The sequence below is a fragment of the Mustela lutreola genome, chromosome 12 (assembly GCF_030435805.1).
Source record: "Mustela lutreola isolate mMusLut2 chromosome 12, mMusLut2.pri, whole genome shotgun sequence".
Classification (NCBI taxonomy): Eukaryota; Metazoa; Chordata; class Mammalia; order Carnivora; family Mustelidae; genus Mustela; species Mustela lutreola.
The window spans coordinates 53810811-53834043 of record NC_081301.1 but is presented as its reverse complement, the minus strand read 5'-3'; the positions used below and the strand labels follow the sequence as shown (position 1 = coordinate 53834043).

General features: G+C 41.6%; 1 protein-coding gene and 1 long non-coding RNA gene across 14 annotated transcripts in view; one reads left to right on the top strand and one right to left on the bottom strand.

Annotated features, from left to right (window-relative positions):
* LOC131812602 (uncharacterized) overlaps nucleotides 1-7635 on the top strand; it is a 28280-nt gene extending 20645 nt beyond the window's left edge. For 4 of the 5 annotated variants that reach the window (XR_009346414.1, XR_009346416.1, XR_009346415.1 and 1 more), the window contains 2 exons: nucleotides 132-254; nucleotides 5355-7635. This is a non-coding gene — a long non-coding RNA (uncharacterized LOC131812602). The remainder of the gene's footprint in view (nucleotides 1-131; nucleotides 255-5354) is intronic. The other variant, XR_009346413.1, reaches the window with a different exon arrangement.
* Nucleotides 1-23233, bottom strand: part of NFIB (nuclear factor I B) — a 436690-nt gene that overhangs the window by 283507 nt on the left and 129950 nt on the right. The gene's annotated exons all lie outside the window — the stretch shown is intronic.

Here is a 23233-nt window from a genome sequence, read left to right as displayed (position 1 = left end):
CAGAAAGACTTCTATGCAGTTGTATTCCATTATTTAAGAGTGCAAATTACCTCCGAAATGCTTTTAATTGTAAGTTATTGACTCACTAGTTCTTTTTATTCCTACCCATTTTCGGAAATGGTCTGCGGAAGGAACCAATTCTGTACCTAGAGTCAGGTCCATTCTGAGTGACTGTGGGGCCTGTGGCCAATCTACGAGTTGCTGAAGAGCATTTGTAGAACATTATCCCTGGTTCAGACATTCTGCATATCATGGTAAGATATTTATACCAGTGGAATCTTCACTAGTTTCAGTTTTGATTATCCTCGTGTTAATGTCCCATATATCTTAACTGGCACTTCCTTGGATGATAACTTTTAGTTCACTTACTTATATTTTCAGGCATTAAGGGAGAAGGCGCTCTTGCCTACATCACTCATCTGACAAAGGAAAAATGAAGTGTGGCATCTGGGGAATCAGAGAACTCTTCGTTTGTTCCCCGTGAACTTGGGCAAGGGGCCCAAGCTTAGTTTCTCCAATTGCATAATGGAACGACATCAATATCTACCTCATAGTTTTGGTGTAAGAATAAATGAGCTAATGACGAGAAAGGACTTGGCACTTAGAAGGTGATAAGTTCATAGTATTCTCTAAGTATCATGCATCACGCTGATTGCTAGACGGTAGTGTCTCATTGCAGTCTTCAAGTTTTTTCAAAAAAGATCATTTAAACTCTTTTTTTTTTTTTTTGAGGGCAGCGTTTAATCATTATATTCCCATTCCGCATAATAGGGTCTGCCTCAAAGCACATAAAGTGTCTTGCTAAGAAGGATTGAATAATAATTTGTTCAAAGTCAAACATCTAAAAAATAACATGATCAGGACTCAGATATGTGTCTGCCTGATTCTGAGCCCAGTGCATCTTTAACCATCTCCCAAGTTTGTTGTTTTTTTCTTTTTTCCCAAAAGAAAATATTGTGGAAGCAGAATATAGTGCTATTCTGTGTTTTCTTTCATTATTAGCTTTCGAATTATTTAACTACCGTAAGCAGGTGTTCTCAGTGTAAGTAGTTTCCGTCCCTATGATTTAAAGCTCATTTTCAGAGTATTTCTACATGGGTCAAGCTCTTGGCTGATCATCGTCCTTCTTGAGCCTCAGTTCCAGTTTTAATGCTTTCTTGGTGAGGTTCACCTATTAGAGTCCTCTATTTTTTTTTAAACACATAAAACTTTATTGAGTGTTGAAAATCTCATATGAGATCAGAGTCCTCTGAAGGCATTTCAGCTTTAATAGCTCCAAGCTCCTCCTCATCAACCAGCCCCCCATTTCTCCCTTCTCCCACCTACCCTCCAAAAGCCCTGCGTCCCCCTAGATCCTGATAGATGGCATTTTTTAAAAAGATTTATTTATTTATTTGACAGACAGAGATCACAAGTGGGCAGAGAGGCAGACAGAGAAGAGGAGGAAGCAGGCTCCCTGCTGAGCAGAGAGCCCGATGTGGGGCTCGATCCCAGGATCCTGGGATCATGACCTGAGCTGAAGGCAGAGGCTTTAACCCACTGAGCCACCCAGGCGCCCCAGATGGCATTTTTTATCCACGCAGACACATTAAAGGTTTTGCGTTCAGTCTTCCCTCTTTCCATTTTCCTTATTGAACTGGTCACCATGCGTTATTGTTTCTCCCTCAAACAAACACGGGTTCAAACCTGGCTTTTCCTTTTCCTCCCAGCTGCTACTCTCAATCAGTGCTTCACCATCCTTGGCCTGAGGAGTTTGGAGCGCTTCCGAATTGACCTTCTTACCTTCAGCCCCTTCCCTCACCAGCCTTTTGAAGGCAAAATTATCTTCCTATGACACCGAGCAGATCAGACGCTCTCCTGACCTAAGACCTCTGGCCGTGCTCCTTCACCTTCGGTGTCCACGTCTCTGCTCCCTCCTATGTAACTGTGTATTTACAACCAAGCCCAGTCAGATTTTCCTGCCACTCTCCGCATGTGTCTTTGGCTTTAGCTGGACTGTACCACTCCTGATTCTCCCAAACACCCAACACACTTTAGTAGGACTCTGTGCCTCTCTTCCAGGTGCTTCTTCTGCCTCCTTTTCCTCCTTTTCACCCTTAGAAATTCCTGCTCATTCCACAAGTCTCAACCAACATCACATACCAGGTGAAGCCCCCTCCACCTCTCTGTGCGACTCAAAGAAAATTCATGGCTCCCCTTCTGCTTGTATCATAGCACTCCCGTCACTTCTACTTTAGAAGTTTATTTAGTTCTTTAGTATCAATGGTCCATGGAGTCTCAAGGTCAAGGGCTACTTAATTCATTGATATAACTGCAATCCCAACACAAAAATAGTTCCTTTCTTTTCTTTTCTTTTCCTCTCTTTCTTTTCTTAAAGATTTATTTATTTGGGGGCCCTTGGGTGGCTCAGTCTCTTAAGTATCTGCCTTCGGCTTAGGTCATGATCCCAGGGTCCTGGGATGGAGCCCTTTCAACCTCCCTGCTCAGTGGGGGGCTCTGCTTCTCCCTCTTCCCCTGCCCCTCCTCCTGTTATCTCTCTCACACACATACTCTCATGCATGTGAGCTTTCTCTCTCTAATAAATAAATAAAATCTTAAATCTTCTAAAGAAAGATGTATTTATTTATTAGAGAGAGACAGAGAGTGCACGTGTGTGGGGCAGGGAGGGATAGAAGCAGAGAATCTTCAAGTGGACTCTCCGCTCGGTGTGGAGCCCACTATGGCGCTCGATCTCACCACCCATAAGATCATGACCTGAACAGAAATCAAGATTCTGATACTTAACCAACTGAGTCACCCAGGTGCCCCAAGTTTTTTTTCTACTTAAGGAACAAGAACACGTAGCTTTTTTGAAAAATAAGTGGGCAAATTAAAGCAGTAGAAGAGAGGTAAATCATGTAGAAGTTACAACAATATTGGATGTTGGGGAATTCTGGTCTAGCCTGTAGCCAATCCTGAACAAATGTGAGTTAATCTATGGACAAATCTGTTTTTGGTTTTTGTTTTTGTTTTGTTTTGTTTTTTGTTTTTTGCTTTTTTGGTTTTGGTTTGTTTTTGAGGTTCTCTATTCTTTTTTTTATTAAGTATTTCTTAAATTTTAACTCCAGTATAGTTAACATACAATATTATATTAGTTTCAGGTGCACGATAGAGTGATGTCACACTTCTGTACATTACTCCATGCTCATCATGATAAATGTATGAACCAATGTATTTTACAAATACTTGACGTCACCCTGGGCACAATCCTGTTTAATAACAAAGGTAAAGAACAGGTGTGAAGAAAGAGCAGATTGGTCTCAGGACCATGTGGAACTAGAGATCCATTAAATTTAGATGACCCCTACCAGTGGAATTTCTTCAGACCTTGATGTTTTTCTCACTCTGCCTGGGGTCACCCTCGCCATGGAGATGTTTTCAAACCCTGCTTGGAGTTCTGTCAATGCCTTTGTTTAAAAAGTGATTTCCAAGCCGCCAGAGGACCAACCTTTCCTTGCAGTTGGGCAAGGCTGTTATCTCTGGAACTTCTGCCCTTGTTTCTGTCTTTAGGTGTTAGCTTTGGAGGGACTCCCCTTCATTTTGCTATTGCCAGGAGCTAACACTAACAGAAATGACTGTAATCCTAACATATCAATGCTTCTACTTAATGCGGTTTACAGATCTCTCCTGAAGGTACTCCATGGTGCATAGAACCTGTTTCAAAGAAAGTCAGCTCTCACTGGAGGGGAAGTCAGGGGCTCTAGATTCTAGTTCTGACCCTGCCACTAGATCACTTGAGTGACCTGGGGGTGTGGGTGAGTCACTCCAACGCCAGTCCTCTCCTCCGTCTCAGGAATGGGAAGGGTTGCAAATTTGCAGCACCTAGACCAGATGGGAACCACAAAAGCATGCTGTTTACCCCTTACAGTGTTTGAATGAGGTGACACTTTCTTTGGAAGATTTTATATAAGGACACAGGGTCTTATTTTCTCTTAAGAAATCAGAAGATCTCGCTACATGGGTCCCATATTTCTACTCAATTTCTGCCCCTTTAACAGAGCATGGGCTCTCCTGGGTCCCAATGACCTTATCAAGTTGATTTGCCCTTTTGTCTATCCTACACAGAGGTAAAAATACCAGTTGCTATTTGTCATTGTGCTTGTACTCAAATATTGAAAATATTTCACTACTAAGGCCTGGGGACTGACCTATCAGAATGGACACCTTTGTGCTAGAACGACATCCTGGGGGTGACTTGCTCTTCCCAGCTTCTGGATCATGGGAAGATCTGAGTTCCTGGAGAAAGGGGAGATGCCCAGTGAAGGGCATCACTCAGTGGCCTGAGAGCACCCTGAGACCTCAATCGGTAAGGACAGTCCTAGCCTCAGGTGCACAGCAACTAAACATCAGCTCTGCTCGGACGGTGGTTTCCTCCCAGTAGAGAGATCTATTCCTGCACCCATGTCTCTTACTGCAAACAAGAAAATGAATGAAAACTAGAGAGAAAAGGCAGAATGATTGTTCTTCCCCTTGGTTGCTCTGTTCGTTGACCCACTGGAGACTATGGCATCTGAGTCTGAGGCCCCGGTCCTAACCAATCTGTAAACCCTTTTCCAGTCTAAGCACAAGGAGCCTCTCATTTTATCCATTTCATAAATGGAGTGAAAATTCTGCAAATCATCTTGGAGAATTTTGCAAATCATTGTACGGAATTTATATAAGGGCTAAAACACTGTGTGAAATAATAAATCACCAATAAATTATCTCCATTTTATAATCGGGTTTTTCAATTTTAAAAGCACTCTGATGTTCTTTTTTTTTTTTTTTCCTTTTTTAATTTAGCTATGGCTATTTTTCAAATGGAATTAATGACCAAAAGCTAGCCCCATTCTCTAATTACAGTAAGAGACACTAGACAGGAGTTGTTCCAGACACTGACCCATCTTGGCTCAGGGAGAAGCTCTGGGCAGTTTTCCTATGAGCTGGCTTAGTACCTGGGGCCAGGAAACATCTGTTTTAACATGGAGTCCAGCGGGTGCTCTGTTTAATTATAAAATGGCCTTGCAGTGTCCCTCTGAATTGGCTGACCTTAGCTTCTCATGCTATACTACCAAGCAAAATGAAATTCTCCATGTTCCACTAACAGAATGTCCAATCCCAGTGTTGAAATGCCTGGAGGAGAGCGAAAAAGTTAGAACTTTGCCCTCTGGGAAGGTGTGGGGAAAGACAAAACAAAGAAACGCTTCCTACAAGTAACTGAGAAGCTTAGATAGGCCTGGGTGTCCGCTTGTATAGGGAAAGGGGGAGCTGATTCAGGAATGACTCACACTCGGAGAATGAGCTGTTTATATAATACTTCCTCCTCTTCACTCCAGGGATCCTGTTTGGAAGGTCAGGGGCAATGACAATGGAGAAGCAAAGAGAAACCTGGAGAAGAGTGGAGGAATGCTGGAACACGGAAAGACTCACTCACCTTGAAGAAGAGGACACACACTGGTGTGATGAGTTCGTGTAATCAGTTATGGCTCAGGACTTAGAGTTTATTCTTAGAACACGTACGCTTGGGATTTCTTCATGATGGCATGAATCTGTTATTTAATAATTATGAGAACTTACCTTCCCAAATCTTCTTCTATGTTAATGGGAAAAGAGCCCATTGTCAGCAGCGTCTGCTTAGGAATATCTTTTGTCTTGGAGCTTGTTGTAATCACTTCCAGACCGGTGGTATATTTATGATTTACATAATGTTACAAAGGAAGAAGTCTTAAGGATTTTTCTTTCTCTAAATCTTTGTAAATTATTATTTTAGACTCATTGCCAGATTTTTGTTAAAGGGGGAAGTTGATGAACTTTTAAACATGTCATTACATGCCCCGAAATAGCAACTCTTTGTTCTTACAAAGATTTTTGTGGGAATTTAAAGGACTGTGTGTGTATGTGTGTGCATATGTGTGTGTGCGTGTGTTTAGAAACAGGTAGGAAAGGAAATAGGCAAAAAGGAACACTTGAGGTTCACTGATAAAGTTAAATACATATTTTGTTTTTCTGTTAGAACAAAAGTTGGCAGATTTGGGGGAATCTACCTAACATTTGGTGTGGGTTTAGGAAGCAGGCTCTACATTCATTTCCAATCATGTTTCAATAATTAGGGGTAGCAACAAAAGGGTTAAGCCCTAAATCAAGGAAATATCTCTAAGTCAGAAAACAAAGGGAAACTTGCATATTTCTGAAGATGACATCGGATAGGCCTGTGAATTTCAAGCAATTATGCAATATTATGATTCCCACTGAGTACGCATTAGTTGGAATACTGATCTTTTTATTTCTCCATGTCCCGGGGTTGTACACTGAAAGAGCCCTGTTCAACTTTGCATGTCAGAATTTTGAAGGAAAAATTATAGTAAAATATGTTTAAAACAGTGGGGCCTTATGTGAGTGAACACAACATTTCCCAAGGCTTTCAAAAATCCTTTTGTTAAAAATATGGTTTTTATTTTGTTTCTTTTTTTTCTTTCTTTCTTTAATTTTTTTTTTCCTTTTACTCAGGCTTTTACCTCCCCTCCTTCCTGGAGGAAAGAAGAAACAAGTTTCAAAGGATATACATAACACAGCCTACATCTAGGGCCTGGGGACTTACAATGGGTTTGTTTTAAAATGAGACACCCCACATGGAAAATAAACAAGTGAGAAAAGTTCATCTGTGTATATAACTTCAGTTCCAACAACTATGGTGACAGTCACAGTGTCTGAGTAAGTGTCCCCTAGAGTCATCTTGTGAGCAAAATGATTATTAATTGAGGTTTCTGTGAGTCTAAAGACGGTTGTTCACAAAGGGTAGGAATTTTGCTAGCGTGAGGAACTAAAGACGGAGCCCCTGGGTTGTTCTAAGATAAAATGTCTTTTTCAAATTGAATTAATTGAAAACAAAACAAAACAAAAAACAGGCACAGCGAGGTGCCAGGATTAGGAATGATGATGAACGAATGTCCAATTCATTTCATCCTGATAGCCTTTCTTCCAAAGAAGAGAAGTAATTGGTTTGATCAGTTAGGAATTGCATTTAGCTGTCAGTGATAGACACTTAAGGTCAATGGGTTATTTTTAACAGAAAAGAAATCCTACCTCTGGCTATCTGGGGCTCATATGGTGACTCTTCAAAGTCATCGGGGACCCAGGCTCTTTCTAGATCTCTATTCTTCCCTCCTTAGGCCATGACGTCCTTCTAGTTATTAAATGTTCTCTCCAAGCATGAAAGAGGAAAGGGGAGGGCAAAAGGGATGCCCTCTTAGCTAAGTTAACTCCTTTAGAGAGCTTCCCCTGAAATGCCTCAAAATGATTTCACTTATAATTTATTAGCCCAACTTTTGTCACAGGGCCACACCCAGCTGCAAGGGAGCCTGGAAGGTGTGGTCTCTTAGAAGGAAAACAATCCCGGCCCCAAATGAACTCAGGGTTCTGTAACCAGTAATAAGGGAAGGTCAGGTATTGGGTGGGAAATCAAGTCTCTGTCATACTCCTATAAAACGTCTGTAATGCCAATGCATTGTCCAAGGCTTATGGATTGCTTCTGTTTGAATCATGCGGTATTTAAGACACTAGTTTAAGGACATAGTTTTGCATTGCATTGTCTCAAAGCATATGGCCAAAATAAATACTTTTGCCCATCATTGATCCTTTCCTCCACTATTTGCATAGTTTAATCTTGGAAGTGTTTGTGTTCATAACTAACGAGCAGAAAATTTCACATCCTCTTGAAATTCCAAATTAGGCAAGTGCCATTTCTTGTCTAGAAGTTATATTTATAAATGGTTATATATTCCGCAATCTTTTTCTTTTCCACACTGTGGTTGGAGCTTAAACTTCCTTCATTGTAAAAAAAAAAAAAAAAAAAAAAAAAAAAAGGACATTTTAGAAAACCTGTGGGTTCATAATTAGAGAAAAGAAAGAAACTAACAAAGAGTATAAAGTATGTAGAGCGCATAGAGTAGGGCCAACTTGCGAGCCCCTCCCCCTGCCAGAGTGACCACTTGGACTTCACTTGAATTTCTTCACTTTCCTTACTTATGCTGCTTAAAATTCTACCAATTAAAGATTCACTTCCGTTCTCAGCCATCCCTTCTAAAAGGTCACTTTTTTTTTTTTTTTTTTTTTTTTTTTTAAGATGTGAAGTTATGAGTCAAGCAGAAATCGGTGCAATAACTTTAATCGGATTGCTTTCTTACTGGCTAGGATACAGTCACACTGAACGGGAAGTATGTATTTTTCTCCTCACTTCATTGGAGAAAGAAACATACTCATGGCAAACAATTCAATGTGAGCAAAAAGAGGTACTGTGTAAATAAGTCTCTATTCCCCACTCCCCCCATCCTCTCTACCCTTTTACCCCCAAATCCAAGATCCTTTCCCTTCCTAATGCCAACAGTGAGGAGACATTTCTTACGGGTATTACCCAGAGATATATGTAGGTATTAACACACACACAGTGTCAAAGTATAAAAATAATTTTGTTCTAACCAAATAGTCATATATCATATGCATTTTTTAAAATGCATTTTTTAAAAAAATGCCTTTTTTTAAAAAAAAGTTAAAGTATCATTGAAGAATTAAAAAAAATAAGCACACACACCTGCTACATTAGAGAAAGAAAGATTCCTTGTTAAACAGGAGTTCTAGTGTGTGTAGGGGGGAGTTCTATATTTTTGGAGTGGAGATATTTCACTTCCATATATTTTTAAAAGATTTTATTTATTGATTTGGGAGAGAGAGTAAGAGAAAGAGCATAAGCAGGAAGAGAGGCAGAGGGAGAAGGAGAAGCAGATTCCCCGTTGAGCTGGGAGCCCGATGTGGGGCTTGATCCCAGGACTCTGGGGTCCTGACCCAAGCGGAAGACAGACATTTAACTGACTGAGCCAGCAGGTGTCCCTACTTCAATATTTTCTTGTGAGGACAGCAGTGGCCTGGAGTCTGTGAAGGAAAACCTTAAGGAAATGGTGAAGGGTCGACCTGGGGCTCTAATGCCCATGAAGGACATTGCCCCTACAGAAGGTAATGTTCCAAGTCCCTAACAACTAAGTGGACAACACATCCAGATTTCTGAAAGAACAGCCCGTACTTACGCCGGTTGTCCTGGCAGTTTCTAAGAGCTCCCTCTTTTATTCTTGAAATGGTCCCAGTTTGGATGACAAATTATGTGATCATCTCAGTAATAGCTAACTGACCAATTAACAAGGTAGGATCAGCTGCAAAGTTGAAAAAAACAGTCTAAACGCCTAGACAGTGAGGGTTTGACTGGTTGGGACCCTGGTGCAGTAACTTATGAGCCATATGACCTGGGTAAATTATTTAGCTACTACTTGTCTCAATTTCCTCAGCTGTCTAAAGGGAAGACTAGCTGCCTCCAGGTGGTATTACAAACATTTGATTAAGTAATACACGTGAGAAGCTCATCCCAATGGCTGGTTCATATGTAGGACTCCACGTGCATAGCTTTTCTATTATTATTTTCACGATGCCCCCCCCCCACCTTCATCCTTACACTGTATAAAACTCCACTGATTGAGATTGATTTAGGTCAACCGTCATCATGTTCTATAAATGGATCATGGTATAGCCATTCATGAAGATAAATTAGGTGAGTCAACTGGAGGGACCCACCATCCTCACCCACCCCCAGCCCTTACGGAAGAGAGGATCAGAGTGTAGTTTGAAAATACAGCAGTTTGACAAGTTCTTTATAGAATTTTGGATACTAGCCCTTTATCTGACTCAATACCCAAAGAACAAAGAATCCAATCAAGAAATGGGCAGAAGACATGAACAGACATTTCGGCAAAGAAGACATCCAGGGGGTCAACAGACACATGAAAAAAAGCTCCACATCACTCGGTATCACGGAAATATGAATCAAAACCACAGTGAGATACCACCTCACACCAGTCAGAATGGCTAAAATTAACAAGTCAGGAAACAACAGGTGTTGGCCATGATGCAGAGAAAGGGGAACCCTCCTACACTACAGGTGGGAATGCAAGCGGTGCAGCCACTCTGGAAAACAGTATGTATGTTCCTCAAAAAGTTGAAAATAGAGCTACCCTATGACCCAGCAATTGCACTACTGGGTATTTACCCCAAAGATACAAATGCAGAGATCCGAAGGGGCATGTGCACCCAAATGTTTATAGCAGCAATGTCCACAATAGCCAAACTATGGAAAGAACCTAGATGTTCATCAACAGATGAATGGATAAAGAAGATATATACAATGGAATACTATGCAGCCCCAAAATCTTGCCATTTGCAATGACGTGGATGGAACAAGAAGGTATTATGCTAAGCGAAATGAGTTAATTGGAGAAAAATATTTATCAGATGATCTCACTGATACGAAGAGTTTGAGAAACAAGACAGAGGCTCATAGGGGAAGGGAGGGAAAAATGAAACAAGATGAAACCAGAGAAGGAGACCAAGCATAAGAGACTCTTAATCTCAGGAAACAAACTGAGGGTTGCTGGAGGGGAGGGAGTGGGAGGAAAGGGGTGGCTGGGTGATGGACATTGGGGAGGGTATGTGCTATGGTGAGTGCTGTGAACTGTGTAAGACTGATGGTTCACAGACTTGTACCCCGGAAACAAATAATACAGTATACGTTAATTTAACAAAAAGAAAAAGAAAAAGAAAACACAGTAGCACTTTGCACATCTGAGTTGTTTCAATTCTGGCGTTGATATGAACATTTAAAAGATCTCAACAACACTAGAGAAGAAAGCAAGTGTATCATCTAGCAAAGGTGAAACGCATTTGATATGCCGGGGAGACACTTTCTTTCCTTTTTTTTTTTTTTTTTTTTTTTGAGAGGGAGGGAGGTAAGGGTGGCGTGGAGGAGCAGAGGGAGAGGGAGAGAGAGAATCTTGAGCTGTTCCACAACCAGTGTGGAGACTGACCTCACCACTGACCTCACCACCATTCTTCTGAGTGGAAATTAACAGTCTGAGGCTCAAGGGACTAAACCAGCCAGGCACCCCCTGGAGAGACACTCTCATGGGCTTTTTTACTATATAAGCAGAGTATTAATCTACAGATAATGGAGCTACTTCAAAGAGTGTTTCAGGAAAACTTACAACCAATCATATCTCAGTACGTCCTACCATTGTGTGTAACTTTCCATACATTTATTATTTTCCCAAAGAGTGCACCTTAATGGCTCTCCCTCTGGCAGAAGCCACATCTCAAACAATGAATGACAACTGTTTGTTTTCACACCTGGGGACTTCTGAGGTCTTTTAGGGAAGGATAAAGGAACCTGGCCTCAGAGTAGGAGTGGAGGGGGAGGACAGAGTGATTGAAAGAGCAAAAGCAGGTATTTTCCCTTCATATTCATTTTCTTAAAATTGAATTAGGTTTCTATGAAAAGGTGTTTTGTAGAATAACAACCTCTTTATAGTTTCACCAGCTGAGACATAAAAGGCCATTTGTGGTGTGCTGTAAGTTCTGAACTGCAAGAGAAAATTTCCTGCTTACTGGTTATTTTCATGATAATAAGAATAATGTTTGTAAATAACCTGACCCATTTAACCAAGAATCCTAAAGTCTGCCTGTCACCATGGTATATCATCACTGTGACTCTGGGTGAGAGGGTTGCCCAGAGCTTGATTTATTTTCACATTACAAAATCCCCTTCTCATCCTTCATAGGTAGTTAAAATTTTTTTAAAGCATCATTTGACCTTTTGAAAACAGAACATTGGAATACTTCTGGCTTCTGCCATTACTTCTTATCCAAATAATGTACAATTTTCTAAGTATATTTGAAATAATGGACTCAATCCAATAACTAGATTTACCTCTGAGCTATAGACCAATGGAAAATTTTGGATGGCACACAACACCATGGGAAGGTCCATTTCACATAGCTCTAGAATGCTTCTGGGTCTGTAACCTAGGGAAGCCCAGAAGAAGCAAGGGACAGTTAGTTAATCATACTCATTAGGATGGCACAGGGGGTTGTGGAAGGTGAATTGAGAGCTTGAAGACTAAAGCAAGGTACAAAAAAACAGAAACAAAACCAAAACAAATCAGGAAGGAGTTGTCGGCTAATATACCACTTATTGCCCCCCGTAACCTGGTGATGTAAATAGAAAAATGTATCAAGGCGGGTCAGAACCAAGGGGTAATGTCTTCATTGACTTTGAGCCAATTCTGAAGTTAGCTACAAGGGTAAACAAGAAAGCTGAGTAATCCTGACAGAGTTAAGACCGCTGTGCCCTACGTGGGAGATGATAGACTGAGTTCTTCCTGAGCAAGGCATCTCCGCCGGACCACCGGTGCCTTGAACCATGTGCTAGAACACGGAGTCATTACAGTACACATGGTCCCATCTCTGGGGCTGGGGGAGGGTGCTGTATGCTCGGTTTGGTGCTTTTAAGACGTCACCTCTAATCCACACAATCACACCCAGAGGAGGCCTTTCCTCCTCTCCAGAGGAGGAATCTGAGTAATTTGCACAGAGCCACACAGCCAGGAGCAGAGGAGTGGGGATTCGAACCCAAGTCGGGGAAGTGGGGGCTCTTCCACTAGCCCACCTTGTCCTTTCCCACATCACCCTGGTCCTGCCACTCTTGTTGTCTTCACTGTGACCATCTGATTTCCCTCGCTGCAGATTATTAAAGTACCTGCCAAATGAAACCCTGGGTCTCGATGACTGGCTGGTTTAACGTTCCCTAACAGAACAGGTGTTACTGCCTTCCTGGCCACGTCCAGCTAACCCACAAATTTTGTTTCTGTTCCTCTTTTTCAAGGCCATGTCTTTGCTTCCCCCTATTTTATTCCTTGCCCGCAGCTTCTACCTGTTTTTCTTTAAAACAAAAACAAAACCCATAGGCCTTAGCCCATAATCCTCAGTTCCAACCAGTCTTCATGACTAAAACCCCCTTATGAGCAAGTGGTTATCACATCCATGCTGCAGGGGAGAGTGCTGAAACCAGCACCGTCTTCAGAACATTCTACAGCAGTGACAGCATTCCGCGATTGGCTCTGGCTCACGAAGTGGCCGCTGGATTTGTGGCTGATGTGATTGCGAAACTGAATTTTAAATTTGGTTGAACTTGAATTTGAATTTAAGCAGCCACGTGTAGCTAGTGACTATATAGTGGAGAGCACAGGATGGGCATCCCAGGAAGGTTGAAAGATCTGTATTACTGAAGATCTGGGGATCTCTGGAAACCCCCAGAAGCCCAGACTCAACATGGGCCAGGCCTGGGGCTTGCACCTTCCTCTGGCAAGGGCTACGTCACTCGTGGGAGGACCCAAGAATCCAGAGTCACATATAAGAATAAAGATCTGGGTAGGCCTAGAGCTGGCCATGGGAATGGGAGTTAGGAGCAGGCCTGGATGTAGTCAGAATTATCTGAGGGATAGAAGATGAGGACAAATTACAGAAGGAAACATTCAGGACAAAACCTTGAGCTTTACACTCATTAGCTGTGTGATCTTGGGCACTCAGGAGCCCCTCAGTAAGGAGATGTCTAGGACAATCATTCTGGGAAGCCTTTTCTATGAAAAGGCCTGGTAAGAGAGCTCATGGCACAGCAATTCTACTTTGAGGTGTGAATCTTCAAATCGCTCTTGCAAGTGTATCAGCTTACATGTGCAAGAAAGTTCATGGCAGAGCTGCGGGTTGGAGCCCCCAAATGGAACTCACCTTTATTTTTAAGATTTTATTAATTTATGTGACAGAGAGAGAGCACAAGCGGGGGGAATAGCTGGCAGAGAAAGAGGGAGAAGCAGCCTCCCCACTGAGCAAGGAGCGCAATGTAGGACCCGATCCTAGGATCCTGAGATTATGACCTGAGCAAAAGGCAGACGCCTAACCGACTGAGCCACCCAAGCACCCACTACCGTGTCTTGAATACCACCTTTTTCTTTGGGCTGGGAACCAGGAAGCTTCCCGACAGCATGGAAATGAGACAACTTGGAAATGAGTAGCTCAGAGATGTTAGCTTAGCCTGAGGCTCCACAGAACAGTGTTGAGTTCTTACAAGGGTATTACTTGGCAAGAGGAAAATGCCAAAACTGGAAAACAAAAGGTAACAGGCTCACGCCAACCTTGGAACTCTTAACAGCAGTTTAACAAAGAGAGCCTGGTAGCAAATTCATTGAGAAATATCTGTAATTGATCATATACAGGAAGTTTAACGGCTTAGGAAATTTGTTTACAAGTTTACCCATTGAGTAGATATTGACTTACTCTCAAATAAAGCTCCTTTCACGAAGGGCTCGATACTGAAACACAAGTGGATCCTAACATACCATTGATTACTCTTTTGGTGCCCAGAATGGGTGGATCTGTTTGCCTTCCAGGTTGAGAGGAAGGAGGTATTCCAGAATTAATAATTCAAATAGGGCTGTTGCACCAGGAGAGGAGAGAAGAGTGTCAGAGGCAGTGTTAAGAGCCTGGGAAGGCTGCCAGCACGGTTTGCATGATAAGGGCGGATAAAAACATAAAGAGAAATATGATCCAGTGGTTGGTCTGTTTCCTTTTCATTTTTAAGGGTGGTTTACTTTAAAACAAAATTGTGCCATGTTCAAGTTACTATAAGAACACAGCTGATTACTGATTGTTTTTAAAAGCAGAGTTTCTGCAAGCGGCATGCTGACAATCAGAGAATTTGATGTTTCTGCCTTTATTTTATTTTATTTTATTTTATCTTATTTTATTTTATTTTCAGCACCTTTCATGATGGCAGGGGGTGTACCCTGAAGATTTACACCGGGCCATCCTCTCTGGCCACCTTGCAGAGTCCCACCTATAATGCCATATCTGAAGCCCATTAAAATTTACAAATTAAAAGCCAGTGGGAAAGAACATAATCTTGGCAACTGCCTCTTGGGAAATCTTACAACTGCAAGAGCGCCATGGAAGAGTGCTTTAAATACCATTGTGGTTCATCCAGTCTCCGCACAATTGTATAGGAGGGCATCTGGCCAAGGCCTTGCAGGGAAGAGGCCGGGGTGCCCGAGCCCGTGATTGGCTGGGGGGGCCGTGATGCTAAGCGAGCCACTTAGCCCACTTTTGCTTCATGAGGAGCACGCCACATGCTTCTTTGCACATTCTTTTAAATCCTCGTGTAGTTGGCATTTGGAAAAATATCGGCTGCAACCAGACCTCGCAATCTTGATGACAGCTCTTGAAATCCCATCTTTCTCACAGCAACATCTCCTGTCAGCTCCCCACCCCTGTCACCAGAGAGCCTTCCCCACCCAAGTTGTGCTCCAAATAGAAAGAATTTCAGATGTACATGTTTGGCTGCCTCCTCCAGAGGCCTCGACAAAAATCCAGGTGGTAAATAGCCTGAGAGAAGTGCCGCTGGTAAAATTAGTTCAGATATTTCGCAGAAAACAAACCTGACACCACCATGACACTTGATAGCTCGGCCTCAGCAGTTCCGAACCTTTCCAAACCCTCTTGCCTGCAAAGCCCAAATGTCTTGTTTTCAATTGAAAACTATTTTTTTTCCTTTTCAAATACAACCCTTACAACCTCCTCCTCTCAAAAAAACCAAACCACCCCCCCCCCCAACAACAACAGCAAACAAACAAACAAAAAAACCATATGGTTATAGGCAGGATGTTCTGACCAGGAATTTTACATTACAAACGACTCCATTGAAGGTTAATATCCAAGGTCAGGTGTTATTAATCTCGATTTGAATTTTGTTCGTCTGGTCTATGATATCATCTGAGTCACCTCATTGATTTATAACATGTTAATCCCAGACCATCATTCATTTTCCTGAAATTCTGTTCAGGGCTTGGTGGCAGACCTTCTCTTTAATACCCTTTTTGGTCTTCTCTGACCGGTAGCTTTGCAGTCCTTGCTTTTATCACCTTCCCACAGGTCACACTAGACCTGGTGTCCAATCGCTTGACTGATTTTTCACTGTGTCTCCTTTTCCTTTACCTACATCTTACTATAGAAAAAAATATATACCCTTCTCTTGAGAAGTGTTTCATGCTATTTCTCTGCCTGAAGCCAGTGCTCCACCCTGGTTTCCAGGTAAACAGCCTCTGTAAGTACACGGGCCTGCTAGCATGTCTGTCACATATGAGACGGTGTTTGCAATTTAGCTGAAAGTCTTGGGCTCAAACCCCTGGTGGGAATTAACAATCCTCGGGATTTACACTGTGTTTGCTACGCCAAGGGCTGAGGGCTTGGATGGATTCTCTAGCTAACGTTCATGGCAAACTTATGGGGGACATGTCATTATTTTACCTACTCAGCAAGTAAGGAAACGGGGTTTAGAGAAGTTTAGGGGACTTACCCAAGGTCAGCCAGGGATAAGTGGCAAACTTGGGACCCAAACCCTTGGTCTCTCTATTTCCAAAGCTTGTGGATATCATTACTTTCTAACTGCCTTCCTTCCTCTAATAATTATGCTAATAATTAGTGCCCCATCATTATACATGATACAGTTATTATACCAAAGTCGGCGGGGAGGTCTTTGCAAAACATATATTAACACTAAAATTATATCAGCATCTGGCATACTCATATACATTTTTTTTCTTGTACCTCTAAAAATAAAATCAACTTTTGAAACCATTGGAAAAGTAGCATATGCTAATATAGAACGTTCCTAATTAGAAGGGAGGAGAAAACCACCCTCCACCAGTATTTCTAGCGATTCAAAGACTACCACAGTTAAAATTTTGAAACTTCTTGCTATTTTTCTACGCATAATTTATATATTTATTATCTTCTGTATATATACATTTGCATCCCTACATGGGGCCAGAAACCCAGTATGATCTTGATAAACATACTGAAGCATAAGACAAAATCCAGTCAATCACTATTAATCTCAGTGATTAAGTTATTGAATAGATAATATATATACTTGTTCAAAATTTCAAATATAGAGAATGATACATAATAAAAATCTCTTACTCATAAAGTCAGTACCCTTAGTCTTGACTCATAAAGATAGCTTGCTGTCCAGTGTTTGAAGGCCCAAGCTCCCAAGTGTCCTTCTTGGGAGTACATGCCTGGATAAGCATATGTCAGTTACTGAAATTCTGGACCCAAGAGAATAGCGTTCAGAGAGAAAATTTTCTCCTAGCAAACATCCAACTTCTGAGTTTCTGCCTTCTGCCCTAGAATTCCAGATCTTTGGCTAAGTCAGAGACACTCCCAAAGGGCCATACCTTATGCTACAGAACTCAAGAAGCAATCCCAATCCCGTATGCCACAACAATTCCCACATTATTAGACATGCACCCACGGAGGAAGGGGAGAGGGTAGTTTTATTATGCATCCTCATGGCATAACACACAGGATTCTACTGGGAACGCAATTAGCCTTATTATTTCTCTTTACAACATACCAGTGCGTGAAGTTCAATAACATGGATGCTAGTACTTCCATCTTCGTACATTTGCTAGAATGTTTAGACAAACTACCAACACAGGGAAAGCAGTGTTAGAGACCCAAAATGAAGGTTTTCAAGAGAAGAGAGTCTCAACATCTCTTCCATGGGATATTAGTTTCTTGAGATGTTGTTGGGCATTATACAGGAAAGGGAGATCCCACAGACTAATACGTTTAAAAAATTTTAAGAGAAAAAAAAAAAAAAGAAAATTGGCCACAGAATACTTTTTAAGGAAGAGGGTTCCATACAGCACACTTTGGGAAGTGGTGTGGGATTTTGGCAGCTTAACTAGAAGAAGCAGGTTGAGATGACATCTGTAAGCTTAGGTTCAGATCCGTGCTCTTTTCGAGCTCACTGCATCACTAGAATGGTAGACCTGGGGACACCATCCAGTACTGTATGACCATGAACCTCAAGTTTCTTCATTTGAAGCATAAATTAGGAAGCAAACATTTTTACAAAAAAATGACCCTAAAAATAAAAGGTAAGCCATAGACTGGAGCAAAATATTTGCAAATGCATAGAGCCAACACAATATTAATAATATCCAGAACACAGGTAATCATGGCAAATCAGTAAGAAGGAGAAATGAACAATGCCATGGAGAAACAAGCAAAGGATAGAAACAGGCACCTCACAAGCCATTAACATATGCCAACAAATATATTGAAAGACTCCCTGATTGATCAGGAAAATGCAAATGAAAACAAAGTATCATTTCCCATCTCTCGACTGGCAGAAAATTTTCAAGTCCAGCAAGGTGGGCATGTAGATTGGTACAATTATTTTGGAGAATAATGTAGCAGTAATGGTAGAGTAAAACGTGTACCTGTTTCACAGTGGGGGCAGAGGGGCTCAACCCCACAACTCTGAGATCAATCAGGGCATCCACTTGTAGGTACATTTCTTGGGGCAGTGTTTCCCAATCTCTTTCCCATCGTGACACACATAGAGAATGATAATTCACACAACTCATTGGCATAGCCCGAGGAGACCGCTGCCAGCAGAAGCTGCCCCATCTTGAGGGCTGTATTCACCCCAGTTCCCCCATACCTTTCCTGAGGCCTGAGAGGTTCCACATCCTCTACACAACTGAGAGAGACACTGCTGGTAGGAAAGCTTCACCTTGGAGAACACTGCTGTCTGTGTGTTCAAGGAGATAGGTATAGAAATGTCCACAGTAGAATTTTTATGATACCAAGAAATGAAGCAAAATGGAAACAACTTTCACGCCTCTCATTAGGGGAATCAGTCAATAAATTCCCATACACTTCCGCAAGGGAATATCATAGAGCAGGAGAATTAATGAACTTGGATAAAGGGCTGAGTTGCAAAACCGTAATGTTGAGCAAAAGGGAAGCACGAAAGAATACATTTACTATAGTATAATATATGCTTGGAAAATTTTAAAACAAACAAAACCATATGTACCTACATACCTATTAGGTAAAGATATGAAAACATGGGTGGGCAGAACATCACCACCTTCAGAGAGGCAAGTGTCTCTGGAAACAGAGGAAAAGCACTACGATTTGGTGGTGGGCAAAGGACTCAAGATATCTGAGTCCCTGTTTCTTAAAAAGCAAAAGTAAATGAAACCAATGTCGCTATAAGTTATGTGTTTTTAATCTAGGTAGTGAACACACTGGTTCCTAATACATTTTCACTATACTTTTGGTGCATTTGAAATATTTGGTAATTTAAAAAAAATCTAGATTGATGGTTTCAAGCTTGGGTGCATATTAAAATTATGGCGGTGTTTAAAGCTTTTTCCATGCCCTGGCTGTCCCACAGACCAATTAATTCAGAAACTTAGGAGGGAGGGCCTGGGCATCAGTATTGTCAAAAGGTTTTCCCAGTGATTCTAACATGCCACCCAGAGTTGAGAAGCACTGAACCTGATGATCTCAAAAGTTTCTTTCCAATGGTATCCTCTATCTCTAAAAATCTCAATTGCACGGTTTCCTCATACGGTTTCATGTGAACAAAACTGTGGGCCAAGCCAGGCTCTGTCCATATTCGCTAAGAACTTTCCTTCTATCAAAACTAGTTATATTCTCCTGGTGCTCAGGCTTCTTTTGTTTTCTAGAACCACATGTTACTCCTCCCCTGTTCAAGTCCACTCTCCCCCTTTCTCCTCCCACCTTTCGGAGTCCATCCGAACAGGCAATTCATCCAAGCACCACAAACAGGCTCTGAGTCATTCATATGCATTGCTTTTGAACATATTAAATAGATCCATATGCTTATCTACAGTAAGATATAGGTTTTTCCTTCAGAAAATAGAATACAAAAAAAAAATCATTCCAATGTGTATACTTTAAAAATTTTAAGCAGGCATCTAAAATGAAGCAGAAATTAAAAGTAACTTGGACCAGAATTTTGAACATTAAAACATTACAGCAAATTGGTAAAACACAAACCAAATATATAGATGTCTACTTTATATCCAAAAAAGTTACCCTTTCCCTGCCGCATACACGTAGACAGCCCTCATAATGGCTCCACTTCAATCAGAGTTGGATCACAAGTAGAACGGTAACGAATGTGGCCTTTTCCAGCATTTCTACCCCTAAAGACTCTTTATTATCCTCTCCAACTTCAAAAATTCCAATGAAGTCATCATCAGCCAATCTGAGCTTCCAGTGCTCTGAAATAACTGATGTATCCAGCCATATTGAGTTGATACAGAATCAAAGAAATGTGACATTCGCCTTAGCCTGGGCAGTTGTGTCATGGATACATGTATGATTTCCATTAGATTTCCCAAATATGGAAAAATCACTTTCAGATCCTCCCCGTACCTCTGGGGATACTTATTTTAGATTAGAACCACTAACCCAAGTACCATTGTCTTGCGGAAACCCTACCAAAATCTGTTCTCAGAGACAGTAAGAAAGGGAATACTGGAACACAATATATGTCAAGAGCCTAGGAAATCTTCCAGCACTACCTAGTTCATTGGAAGGCAGACTGACATCCCAGAGGGGAAGGAAAAGCAGGAAATCGTGCCGTAGTTATAAGATCAGACAGACCCGAGTTTTAATCTAGGTTCCACAGCTTTCTAAATCATGGTCTTGGGTAGGTTACTTAATATTTCTAAGTTCAGTTTCCTCATGTATAAAATACAGCAAATAAAAAGTGACTTTCCTACCAGCATCCAGATCATGGCTTTTAATACGAGTCTCTGAAAGGGGAGCCAGGACTCTTTGGAGAAATGGCTAGTTCCATGTTGGGGCTATATGAGGATTCTGGAGCATCTTGCAGTGCCAGAAAGTAAGGCAGTAACTCCAAAAAAACAAGGAGGGTATGTCAAAGGGACATGAGAGCCAACTCAAAGTGCTCCCAATGGCCAAATCAGAGGCAATTTAATCAACAAAATAAAAGTGGTATTGGCTTATAACCGAAAGTATAAAATAATATCCTTTTTTTAATTTATTTTTTATTTACAAAAATATTTTTAAAAGATATTATTCATTTATTTGACAGAGAGATCACAAGTAGGCAGAGAGGGAAGCAGAGAGAGAGAGAGAAGCAGGCTCTCCACTGAGCAGAGAGCACATGTGGGGCTTGATCCCAGGACTCTGAGACCATGACCCAAGCCGAAGGCAGAGGCTTTAACCCACTGAGCCACCTAGGTGCCCCTAAAAGAATATCTGTGAGTCCATACTGTTACAAATAAATGATGAAATCAAAGAATGGGGAAGAATGGACAAATCATTCACATAGAAAACTTCCAAATAATTCACAGAGATATTGCTCCCTCAAAGAGGTGTGCTTAACTTCCTTTCCCTTAAACATGGGCTGGGCATTTCTTCCAAAGTACAGTATGGAAAGAAGGTTGGTGGGGAGTAAATTTTCAGTGGAGAAACCTGGCAAACACTACTTCAGCCATGTGTTCAAGCAGCTTAACGTTATCAGTGATAAATCATGTTGGTAGTGGACACTCTTTTCTTTCCAAGGTTTTATTTATTTATTTACTTATTAGACACAGAGAGAGCGAGCAAGGGAGGAGCATAGGGAGAGGGACAAGCAGACTCCTCACTGAGTGTGGAGCTTGAAATAGGGGGAGGGGAACTCGATCCCACAACCCTGAGATCAGTGACCTGAGCCAAAATCAAGAGTGGGATGGTTAACCGACTGAGCCACCCAGGGCTCCGGTATGGACACTCTTGACATGCTGTGATGAGAACAGCACTTGACCTCTGTGGTCTTCCTCCCAAGGACTCATTAATCAGTCTGATCATGGGAAAAATTCAAATTGGGGGACATGCTACAAAATACCCGATCCATACTCCTCAGAACTGTCCAGGTTAAAAAAAAAAAAAAAAAAAAAGAACTGTTAAGGTCATGGAAAAAGAAGAAAAATCTGAGAAATTGCCATGGCCAAGAGAAGCCTGAGAAGACATGCAGTGTCCTGGGACAGGAAAAGTAAAAGGACAGTAGGTTAAAATGAAGGAAATTTGAACAAAGTATGGACCATAGTTAATGAGAACATATCAGAATGGTTCATTAATTGGGCAAAATGTACCATACTGATGTATGATGTTAATAACAGGGGAAACTGGGTGGAGGGGTATACTGGAAATCTCTATATTATCTTTGCAACCATTCTGTAAGTCTAAAACTATTCTAAAATAAAACAGTCATTAAGAGAAATAATGACCTCATAGGGTGGTGGCGAGGCTTAAATGAAATAACACGTCTAAACCATTGCGCACGGTGCCTGGCACACGCACAGACTAATCCTTGGTAATTATTACTGGCGAGCGATATCGCAGTTAATTCATGAACTGCTTACCACTCTAGTCCAGAAGCAGAATACACACATTACTTGAGGAGCATTAGAGAGAGATCTCCCAGCTCCCACCATCTTCAGTGTGTGCGTTTGTAAAGTTCAATGATCCTGAGGTTTCTGTGGTCGTCGTCCTTGCTAGGTGAGTCTATCCCATCACTTTCATTTTTCCACCATTATTCTGCGTGTTAGGTAGGATAGAATTCTGAGTAATGAATTGGACAACGCTTCTGGATTATTAAAACTTCTTCTGCACATGGAGAGATCTGGGCAATGCTCCTTTAATAACTTTCCTCCAACCCTGTCTCCTTATCCAACAAATTCAACTTCAGTCATTTTATAAGACACGTGCTGCATACACCTCTGGGATATTGGAGCATCTCAATTGCGCTAGAGCACTGGCTATAGTCTAAACGGTCCATCTCTCCATCTGGTATTTGCTTCTCCCAATATCTCTGGCTCCTACTTACATATCCATTCCTTCTACTTCGGCCCTGAAGCCTCTTTGACCCAGCTCCCAACTTCTATTAGAAGTCACAGCCACCTCCTTGGAGGGCTTGATTTGGACTTGCTTTTAGGCACAGGGGCACAGGGCTGTACGGAAGGCATCTGCAGGCATTCTCGGAATCTCTTCTAGTCTGTCAGCTCCCTCTGGGCTGTGGCCAACTCCAGCTCAACCTGGTCACCTTCTCCACATTGAGCACCAAGTCGGGCACGTCCAGGGCTCCAGTAAACCTTTAGGGAAGTGATCTTAATTTGGACGCCATCCAAAAGGTAACTGAAGCCCTCAAATGGGAGGATTCATCTCCCTTAGCAGAGAACTCCAGACAGGACTATACGGCGTTGTCTGCAGGAATGATTCCCAAAAACCTATAAAAAAATTAAATTAAAATAAAAAGTCTCCCATGACTGCCTTCTTTCTCCTATCATTTGTGTGTGTGTGTGTGTGCCTAATGTCATTAGAATTCTTCCCCCTCATTTATCAGAATCAGTCATCTCTTCTTTTTGTTTCTTGTTAACCTTAGGGAGAGTATTTT